The sequence below is a fragment of the Ixodes scapularis genome, unplaced genomic scaffold (assembly GCF_016920785.2).
Source record: "Ixodes scapularis isolate PalLabHiFi unplaced genomic scaffold, ASM1692078v2 PGA_scaffold9__187_contigs__length_104089568, whole genome shotgun sequence".
In the NCBI taxonomy this organism is placed as follows: Eukaryota; Metazoa; Arthropoda; class Arachnida; order Ixodida; family Ixodidae; genus Ixodes; species Ixodes scapularis.
This window is the reverse complement of record NW_024609884.1, coordinates 60,313,904-60,331,132: the sequence shown is the minus strand read 5'-3', so window position 1 is coordinate 60,331,132 and position 17,229 is coordinate 60,313,904. Positions and strand designations below refer to the sequence as shown.

At 45.9% G+C, this 17,229-nt stretch overlaps 1 long non-coding RNA gene across 1 annotated transcript in view; it reads left to right on the top strand.

The window, feature by feature from the left end:
* Window positions 1-1,247, top strand: part of LOC121833832 — a 66,274-nt gene extending 65,027 nt beyond the window's left edge. Inside the window, exon 3 of the long non-coding RNA XR_006076875.1 lies at window positions 1,201-1,247. This is a non-coding gene — a long non-coding RNA (uncharacterized LOC121833832). The remainder of the gene's footprint in view (window positions 1-1,200) is intronic.
* Window positions 1,248-17,229: the final 15,982 nt, after the last annotated feature.

Below are 17,229 nucleotides of genomic sequence, written 5' to 3'. Positions count from 1 at the left end.
GTTTTTGGCCTTGTATGTATAGTCTTCTGGTTGGATGTCTGAGTGATTAAATGGTTGACTCAAACGAAGTTTCTTAATAACAAGACCATTGGACCCTATTCGTCGTGCACTATTGCTAAACGGAATGGACGTCAATTTGTACGGAATTCAGTCATCCACATCTTCTTTCTTGCGGAACAGTCCAAAGTCACCGGCAAACATTAGCATTTCTGAGCTATTATGGTGGAGAGTAGATGGTTTACAAATACCAGAAACAAGAAGGTTCCAGTTAGAACCTTGCGACACCCTGCATAGAGATGCAGTTCAAAAACCTAACCTGATACTGACGATTTCCATGGTAACTCTCGAACCATGCACACCACAATGTGCATAATCGATATATTATATTTTAGGCAAGGTATTTGATGGTCAACATTATAAAATGCTTTTTTCATATCGAAGTAAATTGTGCACACCTGACCATGCTTATATACGATAGGTCAAACACGACCGAGGAAGACACTGGCCGTTTGTTTCTACTCAACTACACATGAACGTTTTGCATTCATTTTGAGCAGAATTTAGTTAAACTAAGGAAATGATTTCCGTCGCCGTTTCCCCGGTAAATAGCGTAAAACAAAACTTTATTTAAAATTGAACAATGAATGTGGGTTAGGTCGGCGCCCTACACATTTATAATTGGGTCGTTCTAGCAAAAATTAACACTCGAAACAAAAATTATTGTAATTAAATTATTTCATAATTTGGCGGTCATCACATTGCGAGCCTACCGACATGTCTGTCACGGGCGTAAACGTCTACCAGATGAGACGCTTGTTAATATCAGCCTTCCCTTTGTTAAAACTACTTGTAATTAAAAAAAAAAAAAAAAAAAAAAAAAAAAAAAAAGAACAAACCTCTGGGGGTAAAGGTATGACGAGAGTACGTCCCACGGCTTAGAGGAACATTTCATGTGACGGAGTGTTCCTTAATGATATTACGGAATGATCTTACATTTTATTTTTTAATATCGAATTCGAAAGGCCCTAATTCTGGTTGTCTAAAGAAGCGTATAGTTACCGATTCGCAAGGCAAAACGAAACGTTAATTTGTGGTTGGTGCTGACTTGTTCATTCAAGTGTTATACATGCACAAATTATCGTAATATCCTTTGACGTTTCCGTATGCGATCTCGTCTAACTTGCGTTTGTTTCTGTGCAGAAAATCGAGGTCATGACGAAGAACTGTGGCAAACTTACTGTTCACGTCCAGGTGAGTGTCTTGTCCCCTCACATCCGTTTCCTCTAGACAACCGCACTTCCTTTGCCATGTCAGCAATTGCATGGCGCCGTTATTAAGCTTCAAATGTAGTTTTGGAAAATAAAGTTTGAACAGAAACATTTACGATCAAAATAGACTGACGATATTTCGGAGGAACGTTTGTCTAGTTTCATCGAGGAATAATATAGTGTAATGTAATGTCCAGTCAGTCTGCGAACAGGTTCGAACGCGAGTCACCGCGAGATCAGTGCTTCGAATGCTGCATATGGCAGTGAATTCAAGGAGAACACGTGGCACGCGGCATTCGAACCGCGGATGTTGCGGTGGCTCGTATTTGCAGACTGTCTTTTGTATGATCTATAATGCCCGAGTCCCACTAGAGCGACAGGCAGAAACAAAAGACAGCGACAAGCCTCAAACCTATGCAGCATACTCGCGATGGTACCTTTGCAAGGCGTTTAGTCGTTCGGTGCGCGTGAAGTAAGCGCGAGGGATTGCAAGTCTTCCAAAGATACCCTCTTTGGAAGGCTATGCTCAGATACCCTGAGCATAGCCTCCTTTATTCTACAAAGCCTCTCAAATCGGGAAAGACTCTGGTTTGAGGCTTGTCTCTGTCGTTTGTTTCTGTCTGTCGCTCTAGTGGGACACGGGCATTAGAGCAGTGCGACCCTGGCTCTAATGCGTCAAGCAGGCGGTGTGGGCGCCACATATTTTCGAAATCGTGTATTGTGAGTCTCTTATGAAGTGCTAATTTGAGCTTATTCTGACCGACACAAGTAAATAAGAAACATGAGCAGATTATCTAAACTGAGAACATTTTAGGGGGATTACAGCCAGACTAATGCTTCGTGGAGCGAAAGGTGAAATTGTACACTTTTTGAAAACTTTTTCTTGGTGGCTCGACGATATCCACAGTTCGTCATGAGCGAAAGAACATTAGCGGTCGTGTTGCTTAAAAAAAAAAAAAAGATGAACGCTGTACCAGAAACGTTGGTACCAGAGTCATTCGGGAGGACTCGTCTTCGTCACTGATACCTAGTTTTAGAGGGGAGAGAAAAAAGAGAAGAAAGAACGACGTCTTAGATAGTATTGTTGGATATATATATATATATATATATATATATATATATATATATATATATATATATATATATATATATATATATATATATATATATATATATATATATATATATATATATATATATATATATATATATGTATGTATATATATATATATGGGGGGATTCTATCTCAAATCGTGCAGGCAAAAAAGGTTGAAATTATGATTTTGCTGGAAAAAATTGATGTTAGGCGTCGTCAACAAAATTACAGTTTCCACAAACCGCAAGTTCATCGCATTTTTTGTTCTCGACTTATGAAGCCTAAAGAAGGCCGCGACGGAACGCAGTGTTTTTCACATCCGTCGTGGGTCGTATGTTTCACAATCTCCAGCCGTGGATGTTCAGTCCACATTATATTAACTTGTTTTAACCACTGTGTGAGTAGAGTTAAAAGGCTCTAATGCCATGACATAATTTTAGGCCTGTTTTTTTTATTTCCCTTAAAAATGTCAAAAACGCTCCTTCGGTTAATTGTTGAAGGATTTTGACAATTAGATACTTGTGATCCACTTGGGTTAAATGGACAATTTTTATTTCGATGGAGAGCCCGAAACACGCTCTTTATATATCTGATAAAATCGCTTATCTGTGTAAAATTACCTTTGCGGTACGTTGACGTTAATATTATGCAAAAAGTAAAAAGTATAATCTTTGAGCTCAACTTTCTCAGAAAACCCATTTATAATATTTTTTTTTACTAATATTTAGATATGATAAAGTTTTCTACTTGAAGAACAAGTCGATAAAGTGTCAGACTGTCTTTTGTGTGTTCTATATTTAAAGGTAGGCCGAACCAAAGATTTCAGTGTCTATATTAAGTGGCGCACTATCTTTCCATGAGCCGCCGGTGTGCGCGAGCACACGCAACAAAATTGACGTCAATATAATCCCCCATTCACGCTTATTAAGCGTGAATGGGGAATATGATGACGTCAATTTAGTTTCGTGTGCTCGCGCACACCGGCGGCTGCTGGCTCAATGAAAGATAGTGCGCCACTTAATATAGACACTGAAATGTTTTGCTCAGCATCCCTTTAAGCCACAATGTCGTAGAAAAACGTGTTTGTATGGCTCGAAACGGACTTAACCAATTGCGCGTCTTTACAAATTTCGAAAAAAGAAATATTCTTGCCTTTTTCAACGTTCTCAGATAAAAATAAAGGAGTTCCCCGTTGTTTATTTATTGCTCATTTAAATTTTATCATAGGCGGCAAGCTACATTGGAGCAGTTCAAAATAGAAAGCACAGGCGTCGTAAATAAAAAATGTGTAGAAATCGGCAGGACGTCGTATTGATTGGCCTATATGAACGTCCCGCTCTTTCGGAGCTAGCAGATGACCACGACCTTTCGTGCTCGTTGTGAGATAAGACGGCCCGTGACAGTAAAGCCAGCAGCGAACCCTGTGTCACGAGGAGTGAAATGACAGGAATGTGGCGTTGACGCGGCGAACAGTGACGGCCACCCAGGAGGGGTCAGTCGGTCAGAGTATTGCAGAAGGGAAAGCAAAGGAACGCTTGCCCAGGAGGATGACGAAACCACGGCTTTAAACTATCGGCGGTCAACAACGGTTCTGCCAGCAAAAACAACGCCGTGTGCGCGCTAAAACCGGCAGCGCAGGAAAACAATCCTGCAGACACACACACGAAGATGGGCCGGTTCCGATAGGAATGTGAGTAAATCTTGGATCCAGCCATCCGTGCACCCGTGAAACGATGCAGCGTATTTGTCCAAGCTTCGAGCGCCCCCTGCTCCCTCTACCGCGTATATATCAAGGGAATGTGTGGGGTCAGAAAAGAAGCCGCCGCTTAGTTGTCGAAAGGGGGCCCGTTTGTCGTGGTTCATGAAAGACCAGTCAGGAGCCTCTGATTCGCCCCATGGGTTTACTCCTTGAGGAAACAACAATGCACAGTCCGGGCAACCTGGGCCGACCGATCATGGCAGAGAAACCAGCCGACCTTATCCCTGAAACGGCCCTGTTCTATCTGCTTTATCCGCGAGGATTCGATTGCACCGAAGGGTAATCTCGTTTGAAAACAGCAAAGCACGGGGACTAACATTAAAGACGAGCGTGTTGGTAAACGTACTTAAACAAGCGGAAAGAATAAACATGTCAGTTTTCGTCCCGTTTTCGTGTTTATTCTTTCCGGTTGTTTAAGCACGGAGACTAGTTGCGTCGAAGTCTGACTCCCTGTTAACGATAACCGTTTGTGAGGGCTGGTCTGCTCCTGCGATGAAAAGTTAGCGCCGGCTGACGTGTTCTTGTGGAAAAGGTGAGGGGAGAAAGGGAGCTTGAGTAACTACAAATACTTTGGTAACTACTTTCAATGCTCCTCTCCATATGGACCTCGAGGTATGTTACGCCTGGGTTGCCTTCTCGCGCATAAAACTGAGCAGCTCGAATTTCTATTCGTTGCTCTGTTTCCCAAATTCGGCGTGAACGAAACCTGACCCCGTGTTTCATAAAAGCCAGAAGTGCAGAGCCATGACTGACAAATTCAGTACACACCGACTAATTTGTGCCGATTAACTAACGAGACACAAAAGCAAAATCGATTGCGGGTGCTTTGTACATAAGGTTTCACAGCTGAGCATCGGGTTGCTGAAACGGGTGCTGCCAGCTGAGGGCGCCGAGCTTGTAAGCTCTGAAGATGCGCTCTGCATTAATTGCTTCAAGAGATTTCGTAGCGACATTAAAGAACTTCACCGAGAACAAAAAAACAATCATAAGCCATTCCAAACCGTGAAGGTGGATGACTAGCAAAGCTGTTTAGCACACGACACAGACCCGCCCCGAAGAGCCGGAGAAAACTAGACACGCACGACGGGACCGCCACCCCGGTAGAGCGGAAGGAAAGGAAACTAGGCACGCAAGCGGCTTGGAACGTCGACAAAGAGAGGGCGGTGCGAGCGATACATGACCGTCGCGGGTCGCACTGCGGCAAATCTTTGAGAAACCTTTATTATCTACCTGAAAGTCTACTGATCTTGAAATTTATGGGGCCTATTGATAACTAATGTACTGAATAGACCTATTGCTAAATTACCCAAGCATCAAGGAGAATACAGGGAATGGTGTTCTACGCGCCGCAGGTGCCGGCGTCTGCAACGATAACTGTTCTAAAGCAAAAGCCTAAAACATATGGCATCTTGCACGCGCGTTCGTCAATGCTTTATTTGGGTTATTTGCTTCGAATTTTTTATACGGGGAAGGCGTGCGCGTACGGGCGTGTGTGGCGGTGCAAGCGTTATAGTTTTTAGTCGCTGCACTCGAAAAATCCACGAAACCCTAGCCATAAACAGCTTCGCTGTAAAACGCCATCATCGACCTCATCCTAGCCATCTCTCCCACTAGTGGACACGTCATTCAACGACGAGGAATTTCTGCTACAAGACGTGACTGAGGCAATCGATGCAGGAGAAGTGATTGTCACTCCATTGAAACTTCCATCTAACGTAAGACCTACCATTAGCACGACCTACGTTAAGCGAAAACAGTTGGAGGCTACGGAGGATTTCCGCAAGAAAATTAGCCGTAAACCAAGCGATGTCTACGAAGCACCCATAGATGTGGACCAGAGTTCCTCGTGCGAAGAATGGATGAGCAATTTGCGTGTTGCCTATGCCAGAGCCGTATATGTAGAGAGTTTGGCTACTCATTGGGAAGTATAGGACACAAATGAGGAGGCGCCATTGGCCGAAAGGGGGTTGGGCGTGTTCCAGGGCGTCTTCACAAATTCAAATATGGCACAACCAGAAGCTGGAAATAATACCCTGGCGGTGGTCGCGAGAAACGAACTTAACAAGTGCGTCGGAGTAACTCTCGGTGACTGAAAATAAGGTGCACGTGATGTTTCAATCACGGTCATCCAAAATCATGTTGTAAGAGTGCGACTAGCGGAACGACTAACATAATCCGTACGCCAGGCGCCAAGGGCCGAGTATTTCTCGTCCGAGCGGTCATACCCTGTCCGAGCCAAACAGAGTTCAAGTGGTACAGTCGTTGCTTACATCGTTCTGCATGATCACGATCGAAACATCACGTGCACCCTATTTTCAACCATGAAGGGTTACTACATTTATTTCTTACGCGCTTATTAAAACCACATATCTATGATTAAAACTGTTTTTCGCTACCACCGCTAGGGGATTCTTTTCAGCTTCTGGCTGGCCAGGAGAGCATGCCAAGGCCTCTTTTTGCGTCTGATGCACGCCCTGGCTCTGCCCGCGCCTCCCATTAACCAAGCTCTCTCTATACACGGCTCTGGCTTATGCCAAATGCACGTCACAGCAAGAACGCTACCGTCTCGTATCCCTTTTGCCATCTCACATTTCAAAGAAAGATATTCTGAAAAGTATCCTCGAAGTCACGATGCACACTTTTGATAAATCGAGAAAGCTGAAGAAAGAAATGGGAGTTTGGGCGGAAGCTGACCCATATGAGGGACATCCTCTAGACGAATAGTATATCGCCCTGGAGCTTTCTTATTTCACATTTGATGCCACTGACTGCACGAGGCGAAGCCCTAATAAGAAAGACGTTGTGTGGATTTTTATTGACGGTCGAAACGCATTTGTCACTAAGTGGTTTTCAACACTATCCATTTGGGAAACTTATACTTATAAGGAATTCAAAGCAGCCATTCCGGAATCAAAGATCGGCTGAACGAAGTTTTATTCTCTTCGTCCCAAGTGGGTAAAAAAAAAGAAAAAAAGGAAAATCGCCCAGTTCCCGAAGAATGCGTATGCGTTTGCTGCGCTAAGTTTTCGCTCTGCCTTACCTCCATCTCGAATGCAACTGGACGGTCTGTGCTGCATCTCAGACATCATCTTGTTCGCGCGTGTGCGTCTGGTGTCGGACTAACGACGACGACAACCAACAGACAGTCTCGAGAACAACGCGCGAGCAAATCACTGCAATGGAACTGATGGCCTAGCCCAACTAGCTGCCGATGCCCGGTCTGTTGCAAGAGCACATCTCCTGTAAATACTTGTACATAGATTAAAGAGCACTAGTAACGTCTCTAATAATGTCTAGCAATGGCGACGAGTACCGAACCACCCTCTGAAGTCAGCGGACGCAACTCCGAGTCTGCGGTGATGACGTACCAAGTACCACAGTTCGACGAGACGAAAGATAAGTGGACTTCGTATATTATCCGCATTGAGTCCTACTTCGAGGGAAACGGCATCATGGACGATGTAAAGAAGAGAGCGCTTCTCGTTTCGGCACTGGGCTCAAGAGCAATCGACATCTTGAGTGGGCGTTGCGCGCCAAGGAAGGTTAAAGAACTAACCTACTCTCAAGCGATTGAAATTCTCGAGGAATTTTACGCACCGAGACCGAACGAGATAGCTGAAAGCTTCAAATTTTTCACGAGGGTTCAGAAAGAGGAAGAGTCGGCTCAGCAATTCATCGTAGAACTGCGGCAGCTGGCCGATAAATGCAACTTCGGCGACATGTTAGACCGCATGCTACGAGACAAGATAGTGTGCGGAATTCGAAATATCGACGTTCAGAAGGCACTACTTTCCAGGCCCAAGTTGACATTGCAGGAAACTGAGAACATCGTGCTGGCGGCGGAGGCGGCGATACAAGGTGTCAAGCTCATGAAGCCTTCAGACGTGAAGTCAGAGCCGGAACTGCACAAACTGGCGGGTAAGCAACGACCGGGACCGTCACGCCAGTACAGGAAGGAAGAACGTGGACCATCGCTAGCGTGCGAACGGTGCGGCAGCAAGGAACACTCCGAGATGGCCTGCACGTTCAAGTATGCGAAGTGTTTCCAGTGTGGAAAGAAGGGACACATTGCAATAATGTGTCGCTTTAAGGGCAAGCGACAACAGAGGACGTTCGCACTAACCGAAAACTCCGCTGAGGACGACGACACAGCATTCTCCTCGCACCTGCTGTCCCTGAAACAAAATCCGATCGAGGAGAACAAGATCGTCGGTCCAGTTCGGCGCAAGTTCTGTTGGGGCGGAGTCGACATTATCATGGAGATCGACACGGGATCACCTGTGTGCGTGATATCCTGGGACGTTTACAACCAGCACAGGGAGAGTTGGCCAAGACTGGAGAAGTCAACCCTGAAGTTGTCTTGCTACTTGGGGCCACTGCCGATTGCCGGTAAGCTCACGCTTCCTGTTTCGTATGCCGACAAGACTGTCACAGCGTCGATGACTGTACTTCGCCGGCCAGGACCATGTTTGTGTGGCCGAGACCTGATCCAAGCACTAAACAACTTGGGGACTCCTGTTCTCAGTGTGTCAAACGCGAAAAGCCAATGTAAAGGGGAGGATCTGGATAAAATCTTGACCGAGTACGAAGAGGTATTTGAGCCAACGCTAGGACTGTTCGAGATTCCACCCGCCCGCCTGTATGTCAAGGAGGGGTCGGTTCCAAAGTTCTTCAGGGCTAGACCTCTTTCGTATGCTATGAGGGACAAGGTTTCTGACGAGCTCGACAGGCTAGTGAAGAACGGCGTTCTGTCTCCGGTTTCACACTCAGAGTGGGCAACCCCGATCGTGCCGGTTACGAAGAAGGACGGGTCAGTCAGAATTTGCGGCGATTACAAGCTAACCGTGAACGCGGCATGCGTTACAGAGCAATATCCGCTACCTGTGATTGATGACCTCTTCGCCGCTCTCAACGAGGGAGACGTGTACAGCACGCTGGATCTTCGCGACGCTTACAGTCAGATTCCCCTTGACGAAGAGGCTAAGAAACTGACGGTCATCAATACCCATCGAGGATTGTTTTGTTACAACCGTCTGCCGTTTGGAGTGTCTTCCGCGCCCGCTATTTTTCAGCGTACTATGGAGACTATGCTGAAGGGTATTCCAGGCGTGCAGGCGTATTTGGATGATGTCCTGGTGGCAGAAAAGAAAGAAGATGGTGGAAAGAGCCTCAAGGCGGTTCTGAGGTGCTTCCGAGAAAACGGCGTCAAGTTAAGGAAGGACAAGTGCACCTTCCGGATGCCAGAAGTCTTCTACTTGGGACACAAGATCAGCAGCGACGGACTGCAGCCTCTGGAGAAGAACCTGGATGCTGTGATGAAGGCTCCAAGTCCTAAGAACGTAAGCGAATTACGTTCCTACATCGGGCTTCTAACATACTACAGCAAGTTTCTTCCGAACATGGCTACTTTGCTCGCTCCACTCTACGACCTTCTAGCCAAGGATCGCCGCTGGACCTGGGGTCCCGAGCAGCAAGAATCGTTCGAGAAGTCAAAACAAGCACTGCGACAAGCAAAGATGCTCCCGCACTTCGACCCAGCGAAGCCATTGCGCCTGGAGTGCGACGCATCGCCGTGCGGAATAGGAGCGGTGTTGTCGCATCGCGTTGGAAACATAGACAAGCCAATTGGGTTCGGATCCCGAAGACTGTCAAAGGCCGAGAGAAACTACTCTCAACTCGAGCGTGAAGCATTGGCGTTGGTGTTCGGAGTGTCTAGGTTCCGCGACTATCTGCTTGGTCGATCGTTTATTTTAGTCACAGATCACAAGCCTTTGGTTGGACTGTTTCGTGAGGACCGCCCGACACCAGTCATGGCCGCGGCTCGGATTCAGCGCTGGTCTTTGCTGCTGGGAGCTTACAACTACGGGATAGAGTATAAGCCTGGGCCAGACAACCAAAACGCCGACGCACTCAGTCGACTTCCACTGGAGACTTCGGAGGAAGCAACCGATGAGCTACCTGAGTATGTCCATTCGCTTCAACAGCTCGACAATACTCATCTTTCGTCACAAGTGCTCCGCCAACTGACCTTGAAGGATGAGGTCCTCCGTACGGTGAAGTCCTACATTCTCAGAGGTTGGCCTCGGGAGAGGAAAGTGTCTGATCCACGCATGCAAGCGTATTTTACTAGGAGGCTAGAAATGACCGTAGTCCAAGGTCTTATCTACTGGGGCCACCGAGTCATTGTTCCTGAGCCCGCACGAGACCAGATGCTGCAGCTTCTGCACGAGACGCACCAGGGTGCCTCAGCAATGAAGTCTGTCGCACGTACAATCGTGTGGTGGCCTGGACTTGACGGTGAGATCGAACGTCTGGCGAGCAATTGCCACACCTGTGTACAAGCAAGGTCGATGCCGCCGGCGAAGACTCCTGTTAATTGGCCTTTGACTCAGGAGAACTGGTCGCGTGTTCACCTGGATTTCGCTGGTCCAGTAAACGGTGCGATGATCTTGGTTGCGGTGGATTCGCACTCGAAGTGGATAGAGGCAATCGCTATGCAACATGCCACGACCGAGTCCACAATCACGGCATTACGCGAGATTTTTAGCCGGTTTGGCATACCGAGAACCATCGTGAGTGACAATGGCACTCAGTTTACATCCGAAGCGTTTGCCATGTTTTTGTCCAACAACAACGTGAAACACTTGCGCACAGCTCCGTACCACCCACAATCGAACGGCCTCGCGGAGAGAGCCGTACGCACCATCAAGGAGGGTCTCAAGAAACTTCAGACCGGTAGTTTGTCTATGCGCCTCGCAAAGGTGCTATTCAACTACCGTAGGACGCCATTGGAGGATGCAAGATCTCCGTCCCAGCGGCTTTTAGGATACCAAATCCGCTCCCGCCTGGATACCTGCCTTCCGCCTCCTGTCTCTTTTCCTCTCTGCTCAGAGGGAGATACTGCGAGTAAGCTTTGCCCTGGCGACTCCGTCTGGGCACGCAACTTTGGGGAAGGGGAAAAGTGGCTTCCGGGGACAGTTAAAGAAACAACGGGTTCCCGCATGATCACGGTCAAGTCGTCAGCAGGAGAGCTGAAACGGCACATGGACCAAATTCGTCCAAGAGAGAGCACGGCACCTGCACCACCGGTGAGCAAGACGCCACCGGTGAGCAAGACGCCTGAACCACCCCATCAAGATGCAGCCGCACCAGCGCAGCCTGACGCAGCGGAAGACGAGGCCGTCCCAGCTGTTCGGCGGTCGACAAGACCCAAGAAACCTGTTGACCGATATTCACCTTAAAGGAGCTATGCAACAATTTTTGTACTTTGCGCAAATACCGCTTAAAACGGATCCCTAACGTTAATGACCTACGAAACACGCGTTCGTTTTTCACCCCACGCAATAGAAGTCCCAGAAAAAAAATTAAGAAAAACGAGCAGCGTTCACCCCCTCAACTCGCAGCCAGAACAAGTGGCCACGTGATCTGGAGCCGATTATATGCCGCCAGTTTTGATCATAGCCACGCGCTGGGGTTGGCAAAGCGCAGGACACGCGCTGAGTTCCAGACATTGTTATGGCTCGGCTGTTGTCGTCGTTGCAGCGATTGGACACGGGTCACAACCCGAATGCTTCTCGAGCTATCAATTGTCACGAGCCGAAGTCGAGTGCTCACGCAATGCTCGGGTCCAATCTATGAACCGCATTCAAATATCGTCACTTGGGTGTACTGCGATCCCCGAGTTACGTCATCAAATTTTGCAAAGGAGAGATTGAATGAAAATGATCGCTTTTGTCCTTGAAATTACACCGCAACAAAGGAGTTTCTTGGCCAATGGCGTTGCGTGTGAGTATCCTTGAGTCCCAGCTGTGCCAGTAAGCTCGTGTAGAGAGAAAAACATTCCAATTGAATATCGTTGCACAGCTCCTTTAAGGAGGGAGGAATGCTGCATCTCAGACATCATCTTGTTCGCGCGTGTGCGTCTGGTGTCGGACTAACGACGACGACAACCAACAGACAGTCTCGAGAACAACGCGCGAGCAAATCACTGCAATGGAACTGATGGCCTAGCCCAACTAGCTGCCGATGCCCGGTCTGTTGCAAGAGCACATCTCCTGTAAATACTTGTACATAGATTAAAGAGCACTAGTAACGTCTCTAATAATGTCTAGCAGTCTGTGACTTTTGACGACGTTCAGAAACTGTTCCTGTGTGAAAACCCCTCGAAAGACTGTTTCCTGCTAGCAAGCGAAGTCTGCTCGAATAAGAAGAACGTATATCTTGCTGTGCTAGGAGTCGTACTCGAATAGGAACTGGAGTTGGCCTTGTGGAAGTGTGGGTGCGATTTGATGAGAAAAAAAAAATTTGTGAGCCACGGCATTCCTCAACGAGTTTGAAAAGTTGGTGAAAAAGTATATTCCCCAGAGTTACATCCGGTGCGCTCAAAGAAAGCCATATGGTTTGAAAAGCGCACGTAAAGTTACGTAATGTGACTTTGCACTTCGATTTTGCAGAAAACTGGAGTGTTGTGATCCGACGTGCTGTACAGGGATATCATTGAAAAAACAAGCTATAACCTGCGTTGCTACGACCAAGCAAGGAACGATAAGCTTTGTTGTTGTGAGCGACGACATTTGACATGACTCGGTTCATGCGGTGTTTGCACCGAACATCATCGAAGGGCAGCCGGTAGAAGTTCTACCTATTTTCTCTGAGCTCGTTTATTTTCGGACGGCGCTCCGTGACACTTCAAAAACAGGCACGACCTGTATGAGTTTAAGAAGAAGAATGTCGCCACCGAATGGATATACACAGCGCCAGGGCACGGAAAAAGCGTGTGCGACGGAGTGGGCGGCGTGCTCAAGCACCATGCATCAATTTATAACTTGTCAACTACAGAGTTGAATTCTACGACAAACACTTCGTTGAAGCGCCCAACCAGAAAATCAAAGGAATCATTCTACTCTTGATATGCCAAGAGGAGATCATCCGTTTCCGGGAATCAAAGAAGCAAGAGTGGGAAAAGGAAATTCCCCCAAGGGGAATTCGATCCTCACACGTGTGGAGGAAGGAGGAAGGCAGCTCCTCCTTCATCTTAGAAAAGGTTTGTGAAACACGAGAGTAACCGAACATATCTGCTAAGACTATGGCATAAAATGATAACAGGTACTACTTTATGTCCCGAATGGTTGCTAAACATCAGTGAGTGCGTGCCGGTAGACTCAACAGTGCAGTTGTGGACAGAGTAGCTCATATAGACACTGCCAAAAGCCTCGACATAATCGACAATTACACCGAACTTGTTTAATAATACGAAGAAGGTGCCGTGTATCTCTTCCTGTGTTTTGGACCGTTTCTGTGTCCTCACTTTTGGTTATTATGGAAGTAAAAGACCGTGCCGTCAACAGTTGGCGATCTGTGCCCGATGTGCGCTGAACAAAACCTAGCGCTTGGTTTCAAAAAGAACTGTATATAACTAGGGTTCGGCGTTTTCGGTTTAAACCGATGAAAACCGATAAAAGTACGCCGAATCCATTTTCAGAAATTCGGTTTTAACCGAAAAAGGTCAGTTTGTAGGTTCGCCATTTTCGACTTAAATCAATAAAAACCGATAAAAGTACGTCGAATTCATTTTCTAAAATTCAGATGTAAAGGGATACTGAACCGAAATTTGGATTTCGCAAAGTAAGGCTGCAGAACTGTTGAACGGGAGGCTACGAACTCCAAAACATCACTCGTACATCGATATCTCAAACGGATGGCCGTACTTTTGAAAAAGGGCGCGATCAAGCGAGTTCTTTGACATAACTGTCCTCCGGGAGAATTTGAGAATGAGAAGAAGCGGCCTCGCTTCTCTCCTCCTCGCTTCGGTTCACCAACTTGACGGGACGCAGCGAGGAGGAGAGAGAATGGGAATCGTGACGTGCCTTGTCTTGTCGGCCTCGTCGGCCGGGTTCAATCGCGCACTTCTTTTCCAAAAAATACGGCGATCCGTTAGAGATATCGCCGTATGAGTGATATTTTTTTGGTTTTGCAGCTTCCCGCCTATCCGCCCGGCCTTGTTTAGTGAGCTCGACATTTTGGTTCAGTATCCCTTTAACCGGTAAAGGTCGCTTTGACTTTCCAGTCGTGCCGCAGCGCCGTGGCGAAAAAGTGGAACGACAGTGCCGACCGAAACCTGTCTGAATGTATGGGATACACGGATGCCATCATGACGTTATGGTTTAATGTGCGCATCATCGATCTGAACTTAAAGTCTGAAATGCCCCATGACTTCCCCGTGTACGAGCCAGTTTTCAAACTCGTTGTAAGGAAGACTGGACGCAAGCTCTGCATGTTGTGTTGTGCTTCAAAACGACGCACCGTGTCTCTTTTGGCTTTCACACCTGGTTAAATGGCAGATTTTCGCTCAGGCAGCGCTTCATCTCCTCAGCCCGCCAGTGTCCAGTATTAGCGTTGAGAGGGCATACTCGAAGCTAAGAGTCATATTAACAAAAAAAAAAAAAAAAAAAAAAAAAGAAAGTGCGGATCAACAAAGAAATTTTGGGAAAGTACATGTGCGTGTATTATAATAAGATCACGTAATCCCGATGTACAGAAGGTAAAGTTCCATGTTTTGGGGGCATAGGGTTCATATCTGACTTGTTTGTACTTCCGTCTTTTTGGGGTTGTTTCTTTTACAGTTGCAAACATTTGCCAAATAAAGTGTCAATTTCTTTTTTAATGTATCTGTGCAGTTATTCTTCGAGTGATCACAAATATCAAAGCTACAAGGATCGTCTGATCCGGTGTCCGTTAGTGTTTATTTTAATTCACCGAAAGAAGCCGATAAACTTTTTTGGGTATAAATATACACCGAAAAAAACCGAAAATTGAATTTTAAATTAAACACCGAAAAAAGTACGCCGAATTTTGAAATAATAGAAACCGAAAACGCGGAACCCTATATATAACGTATCAATAGTGTGGTGACTTTCTATGTCTTAGTAATATGACAGTTAAGAGCTAGTCATGCTTGTTTACACTGAGTGTTTTATAAATAAGAACAATACAACGGCTGTGCCTCTTCGACATTGAAAGTCTACTAGGCCTGCTGATTTGATTAGATATGCTGCTCGTGGTTTCCTGCTCTTACCTAAATAAAAATATTTGTTCAATACCAAAAGATTGCATTTATGTTTGATTTCAAAACGTAGACAAAAATGCAACAAAACATTTTTTCACAATTCAAAGAAACACGTACACGTTGGCATGTCTGACTTAGGTCTTGCAAAACGAACACGTTGTTTTACGATACTGAGACTTAAATAATGAGCATACGAACAAACTACACACGTTCTCAACTTGTTTTTTCTGGTAGACGACTATAACATATAAATTCTAGCAAAATATAAATAAATAAAAAAAGAAAAATCAATTTCAAATGTGATACTTCTAGGTTTTTGCATAATGCTAACGTCAACGTACTGCAAAAGGAATGTTATACAGCTAAGTAATCTTATACTTTATATAAAGAGTGTGTTTCGGGCTCTTCGTCAACGTAAAAAATGTCGATGTAACCTACGTGGATCACAAGTATCTAAATGTCAAAGTTCATCAACAATTACCCGAAGTGGCGTTTTTGCCATTTTTAAGGAAAATAAGCAAAAACGCCTCAACCTATTTTATGGCATTAGAGCCTTTTAGCTGTACTCGCAGAGTGGTTAAAAAAAGTTAATATAACGTAGACTCAAAATCCACCGCGGGAGAAGATTGAAACATACGACCCACGACGGATGTAGCTTCGTAAGTCGAGAACAAAAAGTCCGACGAACTTGCGGTTTGTGACAACTGTGTTTTTGGAGACGACGCCATAACATATACTTTTTTCAGCGAAATTAAAAATTAGACTTTTTTTCGCCTGCACGATTTGAGATTAAATAACCCATAAGAAAAAAGAGAGAGGAACATCACAAAAAAAAAAAAAAAAATTAGCTGGGCCTTCGGAATTTTTAGCCTCTGCGTTTAAGACATGTTGATTTTGTGACATTGGTTTTGTTATGCAATGTTGGTGCTGATTATTAGATGAATATTTTGTTATTTTTATTTTAAAAAAAAACATGGCTGAGGTTACACACCTTAATGTCTAGTGCTTTTTAAAATATTGTGGAGGGTGCTTCACTTGAGATGAGTAATGACTGTCTTAAAGGGACCATGAAATGACCTTTTTACTTTTTCCAGATAACTTTTACATTAAACCGTCAATGTTCACTGAATGCCGAACAGGCATCCGTTTTCGTCTCGGTTTATTAACTTCTACACAAAAAATTATTGAAATATCGACTTTTTCATTCTCTCCAACTGACCGCAAAACAAGCCGTGACGTAAACCGTTTCCGGAACCGGAAGTTCTCTCGGCAATAGGAGAATGGGAGTGTTAGCGGCAACGAGTTGGGGTGCGCCGGTAGCTTTTACTGCGCTGATGTCACCGACGTATTTCCTGAATCGGCGCCTCTCATCGCCGCATCGCAGCTGAGCGAAATTCAACGAGATATGTTGCGCTACAGCGACAGCATGGGACTAGTCCCATACGCCGGTATGCCTGTTGGGAAGTGCAGCGAGTCTTCCGGTGAAGACTCCAGAAGTCAACCACCCTGTCATTGTTGGCAGAAGGGCCGGCCCGTGTCAGTCGTTTGCAAAGCGACGTAGATGGCGTTTTTCGAGGCCTCGGAGATGCAGGAGCGAGCCGACGTTAAAAAAGATACGTTTGAACTACGAGTGTCAGCAAGAGCCACGTAAATACCTGTTTACACTCGGAGCGGACGCGCGCGTTCGATGGAAGTGCTGTATTCGCGCTGTTTGTAAGCGCTTCGGGACCGTTCTTTTACGATTGCAACTCGATACTGACGCGACACTCGGCAAAGAAAGGTTGGACCGGGGTTGTACGTATACCTCCCACGAACTGTTATAGCTCGACAGTGACGTGCAGTCTGTCAGAATAAAAATGGCATACCAATAACAAAGTGTACATACCGTGTTACGAAGGTAATCCATACAGCGTTTATTTCAGCTCTATGTCACACAAAACAAGATAGAATCGACGAGAGTCCCTTTTCGACGAGTGTTCGTCAACACTGCCTCGGAAAACAAGGGGAAGAGATTGACCTCACCTCTTAATCTAGAATTGAG